The following is a 15,943-nucleotide window of genomic DNA, read 5'->3' on the forward strand; positions in this document are numbered from 1 at the left end:
ACCTAGATTGGGGTTTGATTGGATAACTGGGTGCTATGGCCAAGCCATGCTGACATCCAAAACTAACCATGACGAATAGGAAGTGGGGGTGGAAAGGGAAATGACACAATAGCAGAGGGGTTGGTTTGGCACATTGCTCTCTCCAGAATTTAATAGGCTAAAATCACCTTCCCACTCCTTGGCTTTGGCAGATGTAACCAACAATGAGAGTCACACCACATAGCTCAGCAAGTGAGTTCTTGGAGACACGCCCCACAGTGAACTGTCCGTGTGAAGGTGCTCTGTGTGTGCCTCTGCCTGCTTATCCCCCTGCTGGAGATTCATTATGTGAGTCACCAGGCTGAAAACCACGAGAAATCCCATAGCAATCATCTTTTTGTTTTAATCTGGCTTTTCCCAAACTCATTTGACCATGAAACCTTTGCTTTCTTTTCCCCATGTAATATCCAGCAACATGCCGAGGGAGAGGCTGGTGTAAGCTTCTCTCCCTAAAGTAATACCCCATTCTACTTGGATACCACCGATGACACAAAGAACAGCTTTTTCAATCACTCGCTGCACGCACACATTACCTGCTTTCCTAGTATTCATGAAAAGTACAAGATTGGCTGACACAGGAAAGTGGAGTTTTGCTGCTTCTGTCTTAGGCACATGAAAAAACCTTTTAAGTGATAAACAATTCAAAACCCCTTTCAGCAAATCTTTGAGCAAAATGGTCTCTAGGAAAGTGCTGCTTGTATATCACTCAGCAGACCGCCAGGTACCCTCAGGGGCATCAGAGCCCGGGGGAAAGCGTGCTCTTGCACTCTTTTGAGATTTTACCCCCTGGCAGCAGGGGGCCAGTGATGAACAGTTGGTCTTGTTGTTCAGTGGCTAAGTCATGTCTGACTCTTTGTCACCCCGTGGACTGTAGCCCGCCAGGCTCCTCTGTCCATGGGATTTCCCAGGCAAGAATACTGGAGTGGGTTGCCATTTCCTTCTTCAGGGGATCTTCCCTACCCAGGGATCAAATCCATGTTTTCTGCATTGGCAGGCAGATTCTTTACCACCAAGCTACCAGGGAAGCCCACAGTTGATCTTATTGAACAACAAATTCCTCAACTAATTCTTAAGTATCTACTGGGGGCTGGACCTCAGTGTATATGTGTGTGCACAGAAGTCAAGAACTAATAGTTTAAGTTAATGGACTTTTGGGTAGGGTTTGATTTAGTTACAGAGACCCTTCAAATAGTACTTCCTTAAACAAGGCTAAGCTTTATTTGCCAGGGTTAGCTAAAACGGGGTTCCAGGGTACAAGGGACCTCGGTTCTGGCATTTGTAAGGCATTTCATTCATCACCTAAAATGGCTCATGCTACAACATCCTCATTCCAGCTAAGAAGGAGGCAGAAATGCCGCTAAGAAGGGCATGTCCTCTCCTTTTCAGGATATAACTCAGAAGTTTCATACACCACCTACTGTACATCCCATTGTCACTTAGCCACATATAGCTTCAAGGATGGGGAGGCATAGAAACATAATCCTCATTCCAAGTGACTATTAACCTGGAAATATCACAGATCATATTATTCTGGAGAACAGGAGAGTGGATTTTGGGGAACAAATAACGTCTACTTCCACAGGGCTATATAAAATACGAAAAGGCATTTATGAAGCCCTTGACTTTTCTAAGCAAGGGTGTACAATAGGCCTTCAATTACAAGGCTTGGACTAAGAGATTTGGATTCTAAGAGTTGAGAACCAGGAGGTGTGTATCATTTATACCAATGAGAAAACAGGAACCATTCTAGAATATGAAACATTTAAGGCTGACATCCCTGTTTCCAAAGTCTCCCAGAGTACTTTTATTTTTAATAGCAACTTAACTTTGCATTATAATTACTTCTGAGTGCAGATGTGTCTCTCTCCCCAATTATGCTGTGCTCCTCTGGGGGGGGGATGCTGTTCCGTGTCTGACTCATGGTAGGTCCTTAGTAAACATCGTCTGATCCGTTGTGGGGAGCTGACACACGTTCCCATTCCCACTTCTGCCTTCTTGCTTACCTGAACTCTGACCCTCTCTTTTGAGAATTCGTTAGCAGTGCTGAGGGGGAATCCAAGTGATAGCTGAGGACCTGGATTCATGGCATCAACTCTATTCTTGGGCTTCCTGACTGCTTCCTTAACTGAAGCTAACTTCATCTGGGGACTATCTGCTCTAGCTTCCGGACACCCTCTGTTCTGACTATCCATTGTCATGCAACAAACTACCCCAAAACTTAGTGGTGTAAAATAACGGCTCACAGACTGTCAGGAATTTGAACAGGGCACAAGTAGAGAGGGTTTCTTTCTGTTCCACAATGTTGGGGTCTCAGCCAGAAGACTCAGAGGCTGGGGGTGACTCAACATCTGGGTTTAGAACTATCTGAAGGTTTCCTCACTCTGGTATCTGACAGTTGATGCCAGCTGTTCGGCTGGTACCTTCACTGGGACTGTTGCTAGGCCTCCCAGGGGGCTCAATGGCAAAGAATCCTCCTGCCAATGCAGGAGGCAATAGGAGATGTGGGTTCCACCCCCGGGTGGGGAAGATCCCCTGGAGAAGGAAATGACAGCCCACTCCAGTATTCTTTTTCTGGGAAATTCCATGGACGGAGGAGCTGGTGGGCTACAGTCCATGGGGTCGCAGAGTCAGACAGGACTAAGCAAGAACACATGCGTCCTCAGTACCCAACCCTTGCCCACAGCTGCCTGAACCTCCTCCCCTGAGCGAGGTGCTCTTAATCCTTTCCCTCCTCTGATCTCCTATCCGCTTTGCCCACCTCTCTCCCTCGCCTCCTCCCTGCCCCCCTTCTCAGCGCACTCCCACCCCCACTTTTTCTCTTCCACATTTTCTGCACCCTATCTTGGTCTCTTTATCCCATTCTCTCTTAAAAAAAAAAAAATCAATCCTCAGAGCGATTAGATTTGCAAATGAGCGGGCAGGAAACGGGGGAACAAAGGGAACCAGAGCCGAAGAGAGAGCAGGTATAATTACTGTAATTAACTCAAGCAGCGGGGACACATCCCCTCTCCCCGCAGCGGCGGCTGCTGAGTGAGGCTGCGAGGCACCACAGGGGAGGCTGAGAGGAGACCCCCCCAGTGACACTCAGACCGCTCCCCCTCCCCACGGCCAGGGTGCTTGGAGGGGCCCGGCTGGGAAGCCCCTCCTGGAATAGTGCCTGTGCGAGCATCCATCTCATCTCCTGTCCTGGGCTTAGCCAGAGCAGGGAGCGGGGATCTGGGCCCCGACAGAGTGGGGCCAGGGAACAAAATCACCGCTTTCCTCTCTTACCTGGACACCTAGCTCTTTAGCTGCTCTATGACATCCTGAGAGTCTCTCTGGTTTCCCTGGGATCCACACATTTCTAGAGACCTTGGAGGAAGAAACTTGTCTCCCATCCCATGAAACTGTCATATCTATGCCTCAGTTTAGTTCAATTCAGCCGTTCAGTGTGTCCGACTCTTTGCGACCCCATAGACTGCAGCCTGCCAGGCCTCCCTGTCCATCACCAACTCCCGGAGTTCACTCAAACCCATGTCCACTGAGTCGGTGATGCCACCCAACCATCTCACCCTCTGTCGTCCCCCTTCTCCTCCTGCCCCCAATCCCTCCCAGCATCAGGCTCTTTTCCAATCAGTCAGTTTCAGTACTTCACATCAGGTGGCCAAAGTATTAGAGTTTCAGCTTCAGCATCAGTCCTTCAAACGAACACCCAGGACTGATTTCCTTTAGGATGGACTGATTGGATCTCCTTGCAGTCCAAGGGACTCTCTCAAGAGTCTTCTCCAACACCACAGTTCAAAAGCATCAATTCTTCGGCGATCAGCTTTCTTTATGGTCCAACTCTCACATCCATACATGACTACTGGAAAAACCATAGCCTTGACTAGATGGATCTTTGTTGCCAAAGTAATATCTCTGCTTTTTAATATGCTGTCTATGTCCCTAGGCACCTCACAAAACACACCTCTGGGCACTTGGGGTTTTCAACTGCACCTTTGCGACCTGACCTCTTGGAGTGCTCCTCATGTCTTCATCCTGTAGCCAAATCTGACCTTTTGATACATCCTAAACATGCGCTGCAGTCTTCTCTTTCTCTGCCTTCTCCTGTGAGATCGTCCCTTTCCTTCTGTGCTGCTGCTGCTGCTGCTAAGTCGCTTCAGTCATGTCCGACTCTGTGCGACCCCATAGACGGCAGCCCACCAGGCTCCCCTGTCCCTGGGATTCTCCAGGCAAGAACACTGGAGTGGGTTGCCATTTCCTTCTCCAGTGCATGAAAGTGAAAAGTGAAAGTGAAGTCGCTCAGCCATGTCTGACTCTTCGCGACCCCATGGACTGCAGCCTACCAGGCTCCTCCGTCCATGTGATTTTCCAGGCAAGAGTACTGGAGTGGGGTGCCATTGCCTTCTCCATCCTTCTGTGCTGCATTCCCCCAAATGCCAGGTGGTGAAACGTTATCCACCTTTTGAGACACATTTGAAACTAAAGCCATTTCTGTGATGTCTATAGCGATCTCACCCCTCTACAGAGGCCCATGGCCTTGTCTCTTTTATGGACTTAACTTACTATACTTCCTGTCCAACTCCTGTTCTTCAGAGAAGGTAGACAGACCCCGACTTTGGATTCCTGGAGTTTGTCACCTCCGGAGGTCTGTGTCAGTCAGACCTGTTTCACCTTCCAGGGACAGAAACCCCAGGGCAAACTGGCATAAACAACAAGGGGAATTTACTAGTTTGCACTCAGGCATGGCTGGATCCAGGAGCCCAGATCTTATCGTCAGATCTTTCTCTCTCCTGTCCCCCTTTCTCAGTGTGTGTCTAGGCAGACCTCTATAGAACGTGGCCCCCCAGCATCCCCAAGCTAATATCATTCCTAGAGCCAGCTGTCTTAGGAAGAGAGTTTCTTCCTCTCAAAGTTCCAGCACATACCTGATATCGTCAGGCTGGATGGGGTTCAGACTGCTGAGTTGGGAGAAATGAAGCCCAGTGATTGACTAGACTGCCATCAAAACCTCGCCCCTGGAGTCTGAGGGGGTGGTGTGGTCAGGCCTATTCAAACCACATGGATTCCCAGAGGGGAGGAAACTTCAAAGGACAATGGAAGAACAGAGCAGGGATGTTGCCCAGGTGGAAACAACAGATGCCTGTCGCTCCCTGAGAATGCCCAGGTGAGGGCCCCATCCCTGGAAATGCCCCATATCCTCCCATGATTATACTCAGCCTGTCCTTCAATACTCAACCCATGTCCATCAGCTCTCTGATGCCTCCTCACCTGCTCTAGGTGCCCAGTGAAAGTCACTCAGTCGTGTCCCACTCCTTGCGATCCCATGGACCATATGGTCAATGGAATTCTCTAGGCCAGAATACTGGAGTGTGTAGCCTTTCCCTTCTCCAGGCGATCTTCCCAACCCAGGAATTGAACCCAGGTCTCCCGAATTGCAGGCAGATTCTGTACCAGCTGAGCCACCAGGGAAGCCCTAGCTGCCCAGAGTCTGTCATTTAGCCAGGTACACACCTCTATGCTGCCTTCTCATGATATTTCTGTTTTCGTTTGTTATAGCCTCATCTGAGCAACAAGATTACAGACCCACTGGGAGCAGAGATGTGACCATGCTTGCGTGCTCCCCTCCCACCGTGATACAGCCCTGGGCACCTGGACAGCAGTCTGGTGGACCCAGCCTAGCGTGCAGATGATGGCCAGGTCTGAGCAATGGCTGGGTCCCTTACCAGCTGAGTGACCTTGTGGAGTCCCCTGACAGCTCCAAGCCTCAGTTTCCACATCTAGAAATTGGTGATATGAAAACACCTGTTTTACAGAACTGTGAAAGTCTCTTCTTGGTTAAGCCCAGACTGTCGTCCTCCAATTGCGTGATGGGTATTTAATTACCACAGAAGTAAAAAAACAGGCATTCACCTCCTCCTTTCTGTGACAATGAGCTCTCCAGGCTTCCCTCTGTCTCCTAGTTATTTTTATTTTCTTGGCCAGCTCCTCTTACTTTTCCCCTAAATAGTAAACAATGTGCATTTGCATGGTCAATGGCACAGGTGTGGGTCCTACATTGCCCATATTGGGGCTGCAGTTATACCACTTGCGAGAGTGTAACCTTAGGTGTTATTTTACTTCTCAGGGACCCAGTTCCTCCGTTTAGGGATCACTCCTCACAAAGTCTTTCTGGATGTCTAACCCCTCCTCCCAGGATGGTCTAGATGCTCACCCACAGCACCCTGGGAATATCTCTATCCTAGAAATTTGTCCTTTTTCTTGTCTGTGTCCTCTACTAGGCCATAACATTAAAGACAAGGTTCTCATGTTCAAATGCCTAAAATGTTCAAATGAGAAATAGCAGTATTGAGTGAGTTAATTTGTGTAAAGCACCTAGAACAGGACTTGGTGGGGAGTGTTATAAAATTGTTAACTATTATTTCTATTTTAATGATCCAAAGTGAAATACATTATCCTTCAGCATCAAGTCCAGTCAATTCTTTCTCTGTAAAACTTCTCAAATTCATTCTTTTGCTCCTCTCCATCCCTCTTCCTAATTGCTTTTTCTAATTAATTAATTTTTTAAATTGAAGGACAATAGCTTTACAGAATTTTGTTGTTTTCTTAACTCAGGCCCTCAGCATATCCAGCATGGATTACTCCCTCATTCTTTTAATTGATTTTCCTTATCTGTCTTGCCTTCTAATCTATTTTCCACACAAAAATCTGATCATATATCTCCCCTGTATTAAGTTTTCAAATGGCATACCACAGTGATGAAGACACAAAATCCAAACTCATAGAGTGTGATGTACAATGTGCTTCATGATTTTTTTTCTTGCTTATTTCTTTAGTCTCATCTATCTCCGCTGATCCCTCATGTCTGGACACATCTGCTCTCACTTCCCTCTTGGTCTAGAATGCTCTTACTCCCCTTCTTCTTCTGACCACTTCTTTGGCATCCACTGAGGCTTCGTTTAGGGATCACTCCTCACAAAGTCTTTCTGGATGTCTAACCCCTCCTCCCAGGATGGTCTAGATGCTCATCCACAGCACCCTGGGAATATCTCTATCCTAGCAATTTGCCAATTTGCATGTCTGTCTCCTCCACTAGATCCTAAACTTATTAAAGACAAGGATCTCATGTTCAAATGCTTAGCTCTTGGCACAGTTTCTGGCACCTCATCTGGGCTCAGTGCATGTGGAATTAATTGAATAATGATCCCTACTGAATTTGTCAGGCGCCTTCTGATTGCAAGTGACAGAAATTGGCATTAGGCATCACTGGATCCTTGTGCTCAAATGACACCACCAGGACAGTATCTCTCTCCAGCTCTTGGCTTTGTTTTCTTCTGTCTTGGTTTCATTCTCAAGCTAGTGCCCTGAAAATAACCATCAGGAGCTTTGCAACCTGAAAAATCCTGAAATTAATGGCATCTCTTTCCCAACATTTTCAGTGAAAGTCTGGACACTACTGTTATTAGACTAATTTGATTTAGTTGCTATCCCAGGGGCATGAAATGTGGTGATTGGTCAGAAATAACAGAAATTTATTTCTTATAGTCCTGGAGGCTGAAAGTTCAAGATCAGTATACTGGTAGATTCTGTGTCTATACTTCCTAGATGCTCATCTTTTGCTATAATCATACATGGCAGAAGGGACTCTCCAGTGTCTCTCTCTTTCTCTTTTAATCATCAGATAATTTGTATTTGGTTTAAGTAAATCCAGTCATAATAATATATATGACCTGTTGCTTTACAGAAATAAAAAAACTACGATTAGTAATAATTCAGCTAAAGGTAGATTTAAACTACTTAGATTTCATTAACAAATCAAATTTGTTTAACAAACTAGCTTTACTTTTTTAACTTTTTATTTTACACTGAAACAGTTTATTAACAATGTTGTGTTAGTTTCATACAGCAAAGCCTCATACAGCAAAGTGATTCAGTTATTCATATACATGTATCTCTTCTTTTTCAATTTTTTATTCAAATCCAGGGGCTCTTATGTGAGGGCACTAACTGCAATCCTGAGGGCTCCACCCTCATGATCTAATCACCCCAGAGACCCCAGCACCTAAGATCATAGTAATATGCCCTTCTCTGGAACTGAGGGATGGTCATGTCCACCTGAAACAAAAGGACAAAATTCAATTCATCCACGAGAAACCCGAGGCTTGGAGTGTTTCAGTGATTTGCCTGAGTTTAATCAGCTTACAAGTGATAGAGCCTGATTCTCAAACAGTCTGACACTAGAGCCTTCCCTCTTAAAAAACAGCTTTTTAAAAGGAATGTATATACACAGTAAAAATTCCAAACAGTGAAAAAAGCGTACAGTGAACAGGAAGCTATACGTCAAGCCCTGACCCTGGTCCTCAACTCCCCTTTTCTTTCCTGCAATCATTCATCCAGAAGGTTTCATCACTTCTATGCTTTATTATGCTGGTCCAGAATAGTCTGTCGTCTAGATCTAATATGTCCCCACTTCCAAGGATTGTACCCCACGCCCAGTTTATTATGAGGTCTTTCCATTTGGGCTGGCAGGAACACAAACTAGTTCCAGCCAGGTGTGAAGTTGAGAAGCTGTTGGACTTACTGCTTTGCAGTTATTCTTTCTCAACCTCTAGTAGCTTCTCACACGTGTACTGACCAGTTCTCGGGCAGTAACTAGAGGGAATCCCTCTGCAAGTTGCAGGAGCTCTCTCTTCTCTGACACCCTGCCTTGTCAATCTAGCTGATGTGGACACCCCGATACAATCTCTGCCTCCTTAGCTCAGGGAGGCCATAGTCCTTTCCACCTGGAAAGGACCGCCTAGCAGTAAGCTGGGGCAACTGTACGGCCCCTTCCTTCCTTTTCCTTCTCTTGTTGTTCAGTCGCTCAGTTGCGTCCGACTCTTTGCGACCCCATGGACTGCAGCATGCCAGGCTTCCCTTCTCTTAGCCAGCAGCAACTCTTCCAGCACTGTCTGCTGCACAATGTCTTAAACTGTTATTTCCTTTTGTCATGAAAAAAAAAAAAAAACCTGAATAAGGAAAGAGGGTAAACCTGGTTCCTATTACTGCCCCATGGCCAGAAGGACTGCTGCTTTCAGCAGGATTTATGAATCCTTCCAGAGATGCTCAGTGCATAAACAAGCATATATATCCTCTCCTCTTTTTGCTGCAGTTTTCCACCTTACTTCATTTTCTTATTATCCTGCAGATTGTTCCCTATAGATTGACCTTAATCTTTAAAGAGAGAGCCTGCACTCCTAACCCTTACTCTAGTCTGCTTCAGTGAATGACAGCTGAGTTATAGTTGGCTGTAATTGATGCTCAGTAAATAGTGGACAAGTTGAATAAATTATGTTGAAACTGCATCCAGGTGGCTGGACTCTCATGTTCTGATGACTGGAGGAAACAGGATATACCATATTCAGTTTGGGATCCTTTGTATTCCAGATTGCTCTGTCCTCTCCTTTTATTTCTCTGAAGTTTCTTCTTGCTTTCTGGCCCATTGAGGCTGAGATGCAGTAATATCTAAACCTCAGCTCTTGTCTTCTATTGGTAGTCTAATTTATAGGACAAAGCCACATCCTCTGTATAAAAAGAGGCACACGTGCCCTTTTGGGGCAGCACTGTTAGTATTGGAAGATATGGAAGTGTGCCTGGACAGTGCTTGGCCTCTAGAAGCTCAGCAAATACTGTTTAGATGAACTTGGGGCTTGTGTCTTGTGCACAAGCCTAATTACTCTTTTGGCTTCTGACATCTATTTAGGATCTATTAAGTGAGGCTGTCAAAGATGAGTATATAGAGATAATTCATTCTTACAAATAGAAATGGAAAATACCCTAAATAATCATAGCAACAGAATTTAGTTGTTAAATTTGTGAGATAAAGTTATTAAATAATGGTGAAAGATTAGCATATAGCAAGGCCCTGATGCTGGAAAAGATTGAAGGCAAGAGGAGAAGGGGAAGACAGAGGATTAGATGGTTGGATGGCATCACTGACTCGATGGACATGAGTTTGAGCAAGCTCTGGGAGTTGGTGGTGGACAGGGAAGCCTGGCGTGCTGCAGTCCATGGGGTCGCAAAGAGTTGGAAATGACTGAGCGACTGAACTGATTAGTATTATCTTAGTCTGTTTGGACTATGACAAAAATACCATAGACTAGGTGCTTTGTACATAAAAACTTATTTCTTACAGTTCTGGAGGATGGGAAGGCCAAGATCAAGGTTCTGGAAGATTTGGTGTCTGATGAGAACCTGCTTCCTGATTCATAGGGGATCATCTTCCTATTGCATTCTCACATGGCAGCTGGGATATGGAGCTCTCTGGAGCCTCTTTAGTAAGGGCACTAACCCAGTTCATGAGGGCTCCACCTTCATGACTCATCACCTTCTAACAGCCTTGAAGCAGGAGATCGATGGGCCCCAGGCTGAGCAGCTGGGGTTGGTCCCCTATGCACAGATACTCCAAGATGAAGATAATAGCAGGAGTGAAGAGGAGATGAGCACTGCCCAGATGAGAGATGAATAGACCACGTATTTATCATTCTTGAGATCAAGGAGACCTTCCCAACTTCACATGCACGGAAAGGCTCCTTGGGGGTCAAAAAGGGAGGGAGCACCACCCTGTTAGGTGACGTCTACTACTACAGGCCTCTTCGTTAGAATCCCTTTTGGCTGAGAGATGCATGTGCACACAGGGGAGGACCTTGGGATTAATTAAATATGGACTCAGAGCCCACAAGGCAAGATGATTGGCCAGAGGAAGCCCAGAGGAAACGCCCCATGTAAGTGATTCAAACTACCATGAGACCATGACTCTTTTTTCTCGTAATAGACACTTGATTATTGTCACTACTTTCCATCTCTTTGTGGAAATTTATTTCTACAAAGTCAATGGGTAAGGCCTTGTTGCTGGCCACTGGCCTAGTGGATAGGATTCATTGCTCACACTGCAGTGGCCTGACTTCAACCTCTGGCTCAGAACTGAAGCCCTGATTCAAGCCGTTGCAGGCCATGGCCACCCACAACCAGCCACATCTCTTAAGAGCATCACACTTGGGCATAGGATTTAATATATAAGTGGGGAGGGGGACAAGCATTCTGTTTATAGCAAGTATTGACTCAATATACAGCTCTTATAAATGTGTGTTAGTGTGTGTCTGTGTGTGTGACAAAGCTTAACATGGCCCCCAAATGCAAGTCAGTCACTTTGTCTGGGTTTTAGTTTTTTCTTACCATGAATTTGGAATCTAACACTCAACCTTAGGTACAAGTTTACTATTTAACATCTCTTCTAGTTCTCACAGCACCCCAAAAAAGTGGCATTATTTGCCTCATTCCTGCGGAACTAGTCAGGGACATATAGCTAACATATGGAGGAACTAGAATTTGAGTTCAGGTCCTTCTGACCCTAAAGCCTGAGCTCCAGCTGCTCGTGGGGGTTAAAACATTGTTCCCAAAATGTGCTCTGCAGAAATCTGCTCCTATGGATGGTTATACGCAAAAATGTGTCCTATTCTTAGGGATATTTGCATTTGTTTTTGAGGAATTTGCATTTTGGTTGTGATTTAAAGCTCACACAGTGATACACAGCTCACACAGTGTAGGCACATGCCATTTTTACTGGTATTTATTTGCAGGTAAAGTGTTTTATTTGTTTACAAATTGAAGGTTTATGGCAACCCTGAATCAGGCAAGTCTATTGGTGCCATTTTTTGCTCGCTTCCTGACTCTAGGCACATTTTGGCAATTCTCACAATATTTCAAACTTCTTCATTATTGCTGTATTTCTTATTGTGCTCTGTGATCAGTGATCTTTGCTGTTACTATTGCAAAAAAGATTAGAACTTGCTGAAGGCTCAGATCATGTTTAGCATTCTTTAGCAAGACAGTATTTTTTAATTAAGGTATGTACATAGCTTTTTTAGACATAATGCTATTGCACACTTCATAGACTACGCTATAGCGTAAACATAACTTTCATATGCACTGGGAAATTAAAAAAAAATTGTGTGACTCGCTTTGTTGTGATATTAGCTATGCTATGGTGTTCTGGAGCCAAACCTGCTCTATTTCCAAGGTGTGCCTGTATTTCCCATCCTCTGCCTGTGGTTCAGAGAGGAGTTTTAAACAGATAGTGGCTGGGCTGACACCTTGGTAAATATGGGAGCCATTTCTACAAGCTGTCCAGATTGTAGAAATCAGAATATCAGGATGAGGAAGGTTCCAGAAATAATTACTCAGGCCTACCTCTTCATTTTAATAATGAGGAAATTGAGGCAAATGGAGACTACCTTATTCAAGGACACCACTTGCTTTGGCTGAGAGTATCTAGAACTCCCTGACTCCAAGTCCAGTGCTCTTTACTCTGGTGAATAAGAGTGTGTATGTGCTACGTCGCTTCAGTTGTGTCCGACTCTTTGTGACCCTATGGACTGTAACCCGCCAGGCTCCTCTGTCCATGGGATTCTTCAGGCAAGACTACTGGAGTGGGTTGCCACGCCTTTCTCCAGGGGATCTTCCCGACCCAGGGATCGAACCCACGTCTCCTGTGGCTCCTGCACTGCAGGTGGATTCTTTACTGCTGAGCCACTGGAGAAGCCTGGGAATAAGGGAGTTCTTTCTAAACTTCCTGGCAATCGATGAGTGGTTTTATGTATATTTTCCCTCTGATTCCATTTCTCTGTGTTTTGGCTTATGTTCTTACACTTTCTGTCTCAGGCCTCCTCTTGTTCACAGTGAGAGGACAGGTTGATCTAAGGAAAAGGTGGCTAGAGAGTTGAGTAGAGGGGGCCTCAGGATGTCGGACTACAGTCTTGCATCAACTCTGATAGGGAGAATTGTGCATCATTACACCCTGGATTTATGACTGAAAAGCTATGTGTACAGGTAAGATTTTATAGGTGAATCATATTAGGGACGCTTCCTATATAAGACTATCACGCACCCTTTGCTTTATCCATTCCATCTCTAGAGATTTAACTTACAAAGATACGTGAAAAAGGATGTTTTGAAAAACACCATTTACAATAGCAAGAGACTATAAACAACCTGAGATACCACTGATGGGGGCATGGTTATAAAAACTGTGGCACATCCAAAACAGCAGAGTATATATGAGATGCAACATGGCAGATAAAAACAGTGTATATATGTCTTGGTTTGGATTTCTTTGAAAGAAAGCCTCAGACAAGGACTTGGGTGCTGAGTCATATACCATTGTGTGTATGTGTTTATCTTGCATTTTCTTCATCCATTCCTCTGTTGATGGACGCATAGGGTGCTTCCTTATCTTGGCAATCATAAATAATGCTGCTGTGAACATTGAGGGGCATATATCTTTTCAAATTACTGGGTTTTTGGATATATTAATATACCCAGGAGTGGGCTTGCTGGATCATATGGTAGTTCTGTTTCAAGTTTTTTAAGAAGCCTCCATATTGTTTTCACCAGTGGCCGCACAAACTTACTTCTCCACCAATGGTGTACAAGGATTCCCTTTTCTCCACATTCTCACCAACATTTGTTATTTGTGTTCCTTTTGATGACAACCGTTCTGACAGGTGTGAGGCGATATCTCATTATGGTTTTGCTTTGCATTTCCCTGGTGATTAGCGAGGCTGAGCATCTTTTCTTGGCTGTCTGCATTTCCTCTTTGGAAAAATGTCTATTCAGTTTTTCTGCCCATTGGTTTTTTTTTTTTTTTTTTTTTTTGAGTTGTATGAGTTGTTTGTATATATTGCACATTAATCCCTTATTGGTCATATCATTTGCAAATATTTTCTCCCACTTAGTAGGTCATCTTTTTATCGATGGTTTTCAACAGATTTTAAGTTTAGTTAGATCCCATTTGTTTATTTTTGCTTTTTTTTCTTCTTACTTTAGGAGGCAGATCCAAGAAATATTCCTGCAATTTATGTCAAAGAGTACTCTGCCTATATTTTCCTCCAGGAATTTTTTATTATGGTACCTGGTCTTACACTTAGGTCTTTAATCCATTTTGAGTTTATTTTTGTATGTACTGTTAGAGAATGTTGTATTTTCATTCCTTTACATGTAACTGTCCAGTTTTTCCAGCATCACTTACTGAAGAGACTATCTTTCTTCATAGTATATTCTTTCTTTATTTTTTTTTTAGTATATTCTTTAATCATCAATGAAGTTTTGATCAATGATCATTTTAAGTTAATTTCTGTTTATACTGTAAGGCAATGTTCAAAGTATACTTATTCCTGGGATATTCAATTGTCCTAGCAACAATTGTTTAAAATCCTTTCCCATTGGATTGCTTTGGCAGTTTTGTCAAAAATTAATTGGCCGTATATGATTTGGTCTGCTTCTGGACCTTTTATTCTATTCCACCCATCTATTCGTCGATCCTATGTTAATGATAAATCCAAAAGCAGTAAGAGCCAAATGTGGTTCTTATGTTGTTTTTGGATGTAGTGTAGGAGGTAGGGTAAGTCCCCCAACTTTGTTCTTCTTTTTCAAAGTTGTTTTGGCTATTTTAAATTCTTAACATTTACATACAAATTTTATTAACAGTTCATCAATTTCTATTTAAAAAAACCCCCGAGATTACATTGAATCCCAATACACTGGAAAATATTAAACATCTTAATAATATTGTATCTGTATCCAACAATCTGTAAACGTTGTATATACTTCCTTCATTTAGGTCTTAACTTTTTCTGTATTTTGTCATTTTCAGTGTGGAGGTTTAGCATATATTTTGTTAAATTTATGCACAAGTGTTTTATATTTTTTGATGCTGTCACAAGAAGTGTTTGTGGCAGCCAGCGCCCAGGCTGGCCCTCTGCTCCTTCTCTGCCAGTATTCATGCCCTTGTACAGTACCCCCTGCACACACATGCAGTGTACCAGGTCTGTGTGACCAACAGGATACGGCAAAGTGATGGAACGCCACTTCTGAGAGTAGGCAGTAAAAAAGCAACACGGCTTCTTCCTTGCTCTCTCTTGGATTGCTTGCTCTGGAAAATATGAGAACAGCTCTACCTGATGGTCCAATGGGGTGAAGGGCAGATGCCATCATAAACAAGGAATTGAGGCCTCCACTAACAAGCCATGAATGAATGATTTTGAAGGTGGATCCTCCAGACCCAGTCGAGCCTTCAGATGACTGCAGCCCTGGCCAACATCTCGACTGCAACCTCCTGAGAGATCCTGAGCCAGGCGACCTGTTAAATCTTCTCCCAGGTTCCAGACTTGTAGAAACTGTGAGATAATAGATGTTTGTTGTTTCAAGCTGATAACTTGATAATTCATTATGTAGCAATTGAGAACTACTACAGGAGTTAAAAAAAATGGTATCTATTTTGTTTTGATTTCTAACACTCTGTTTTTACCATTTAGAAATTCCAATATATATACACACACACACACACACAAACACATAGATATGTATATATACACATACACAAATATACACATATGTAAAGAGAGACCTTGTTTTCCATGTCCTTTCTAAAAATTAGCTTTTTGGCAGATATTTTAGAATTTTCTACATATGCAACCTGTAATCTGTGGCAAAGACAGTTTTTCTCCTTTTCCAATCTGGATACTTTTTGTGTATTCTACTACCTTATTGGTAGGACTTTTAGTATAACATTGAATAAAATGGTGAGAACAGATATTCTTGCCTTGTTTTGATCTTAAGAGGAAAGTCATTCAGTCACTCACCATAAGTATAATGTTAGCTGTGGGTTTTTCTGAGATGTCATTTATCAGGCTGAGGAAGTTTTCTTCTGTTCTTAATTTACCGAGAAGTTTAAAATTTTTTCTCTCTCTCTCTCTCTCTTTTTTTTTTTGTTATCAATACTAGATTTATAGCTTTATTATGGTAGGCTTCCTGGTTTTCACTTGGGAAATGTATTCTTACAGTCTTATAGTCATATATTCTTATAAGTTGCTCTGGCCGCACTTCATAT

The sequence above is a fragment of the Bos indicus x Bos taurus genome, chromosome 10 (genome assembly GCF_003369695.1).
Source record: "Bos indicus x Bos taurus breed Angus x Brahman F1 hybrid chromosome 10, Bos_hybrid_MaternalHap_v2.0, whole genome shotgun sequence".
Classification (NCBI taxonomy): domain Eukaryota; kingdom Metazoa; phylum Chordata; class Mammalia; order Artiodactyla; family Bovidae; genus Bos; species Bos indicus x Bos taurus.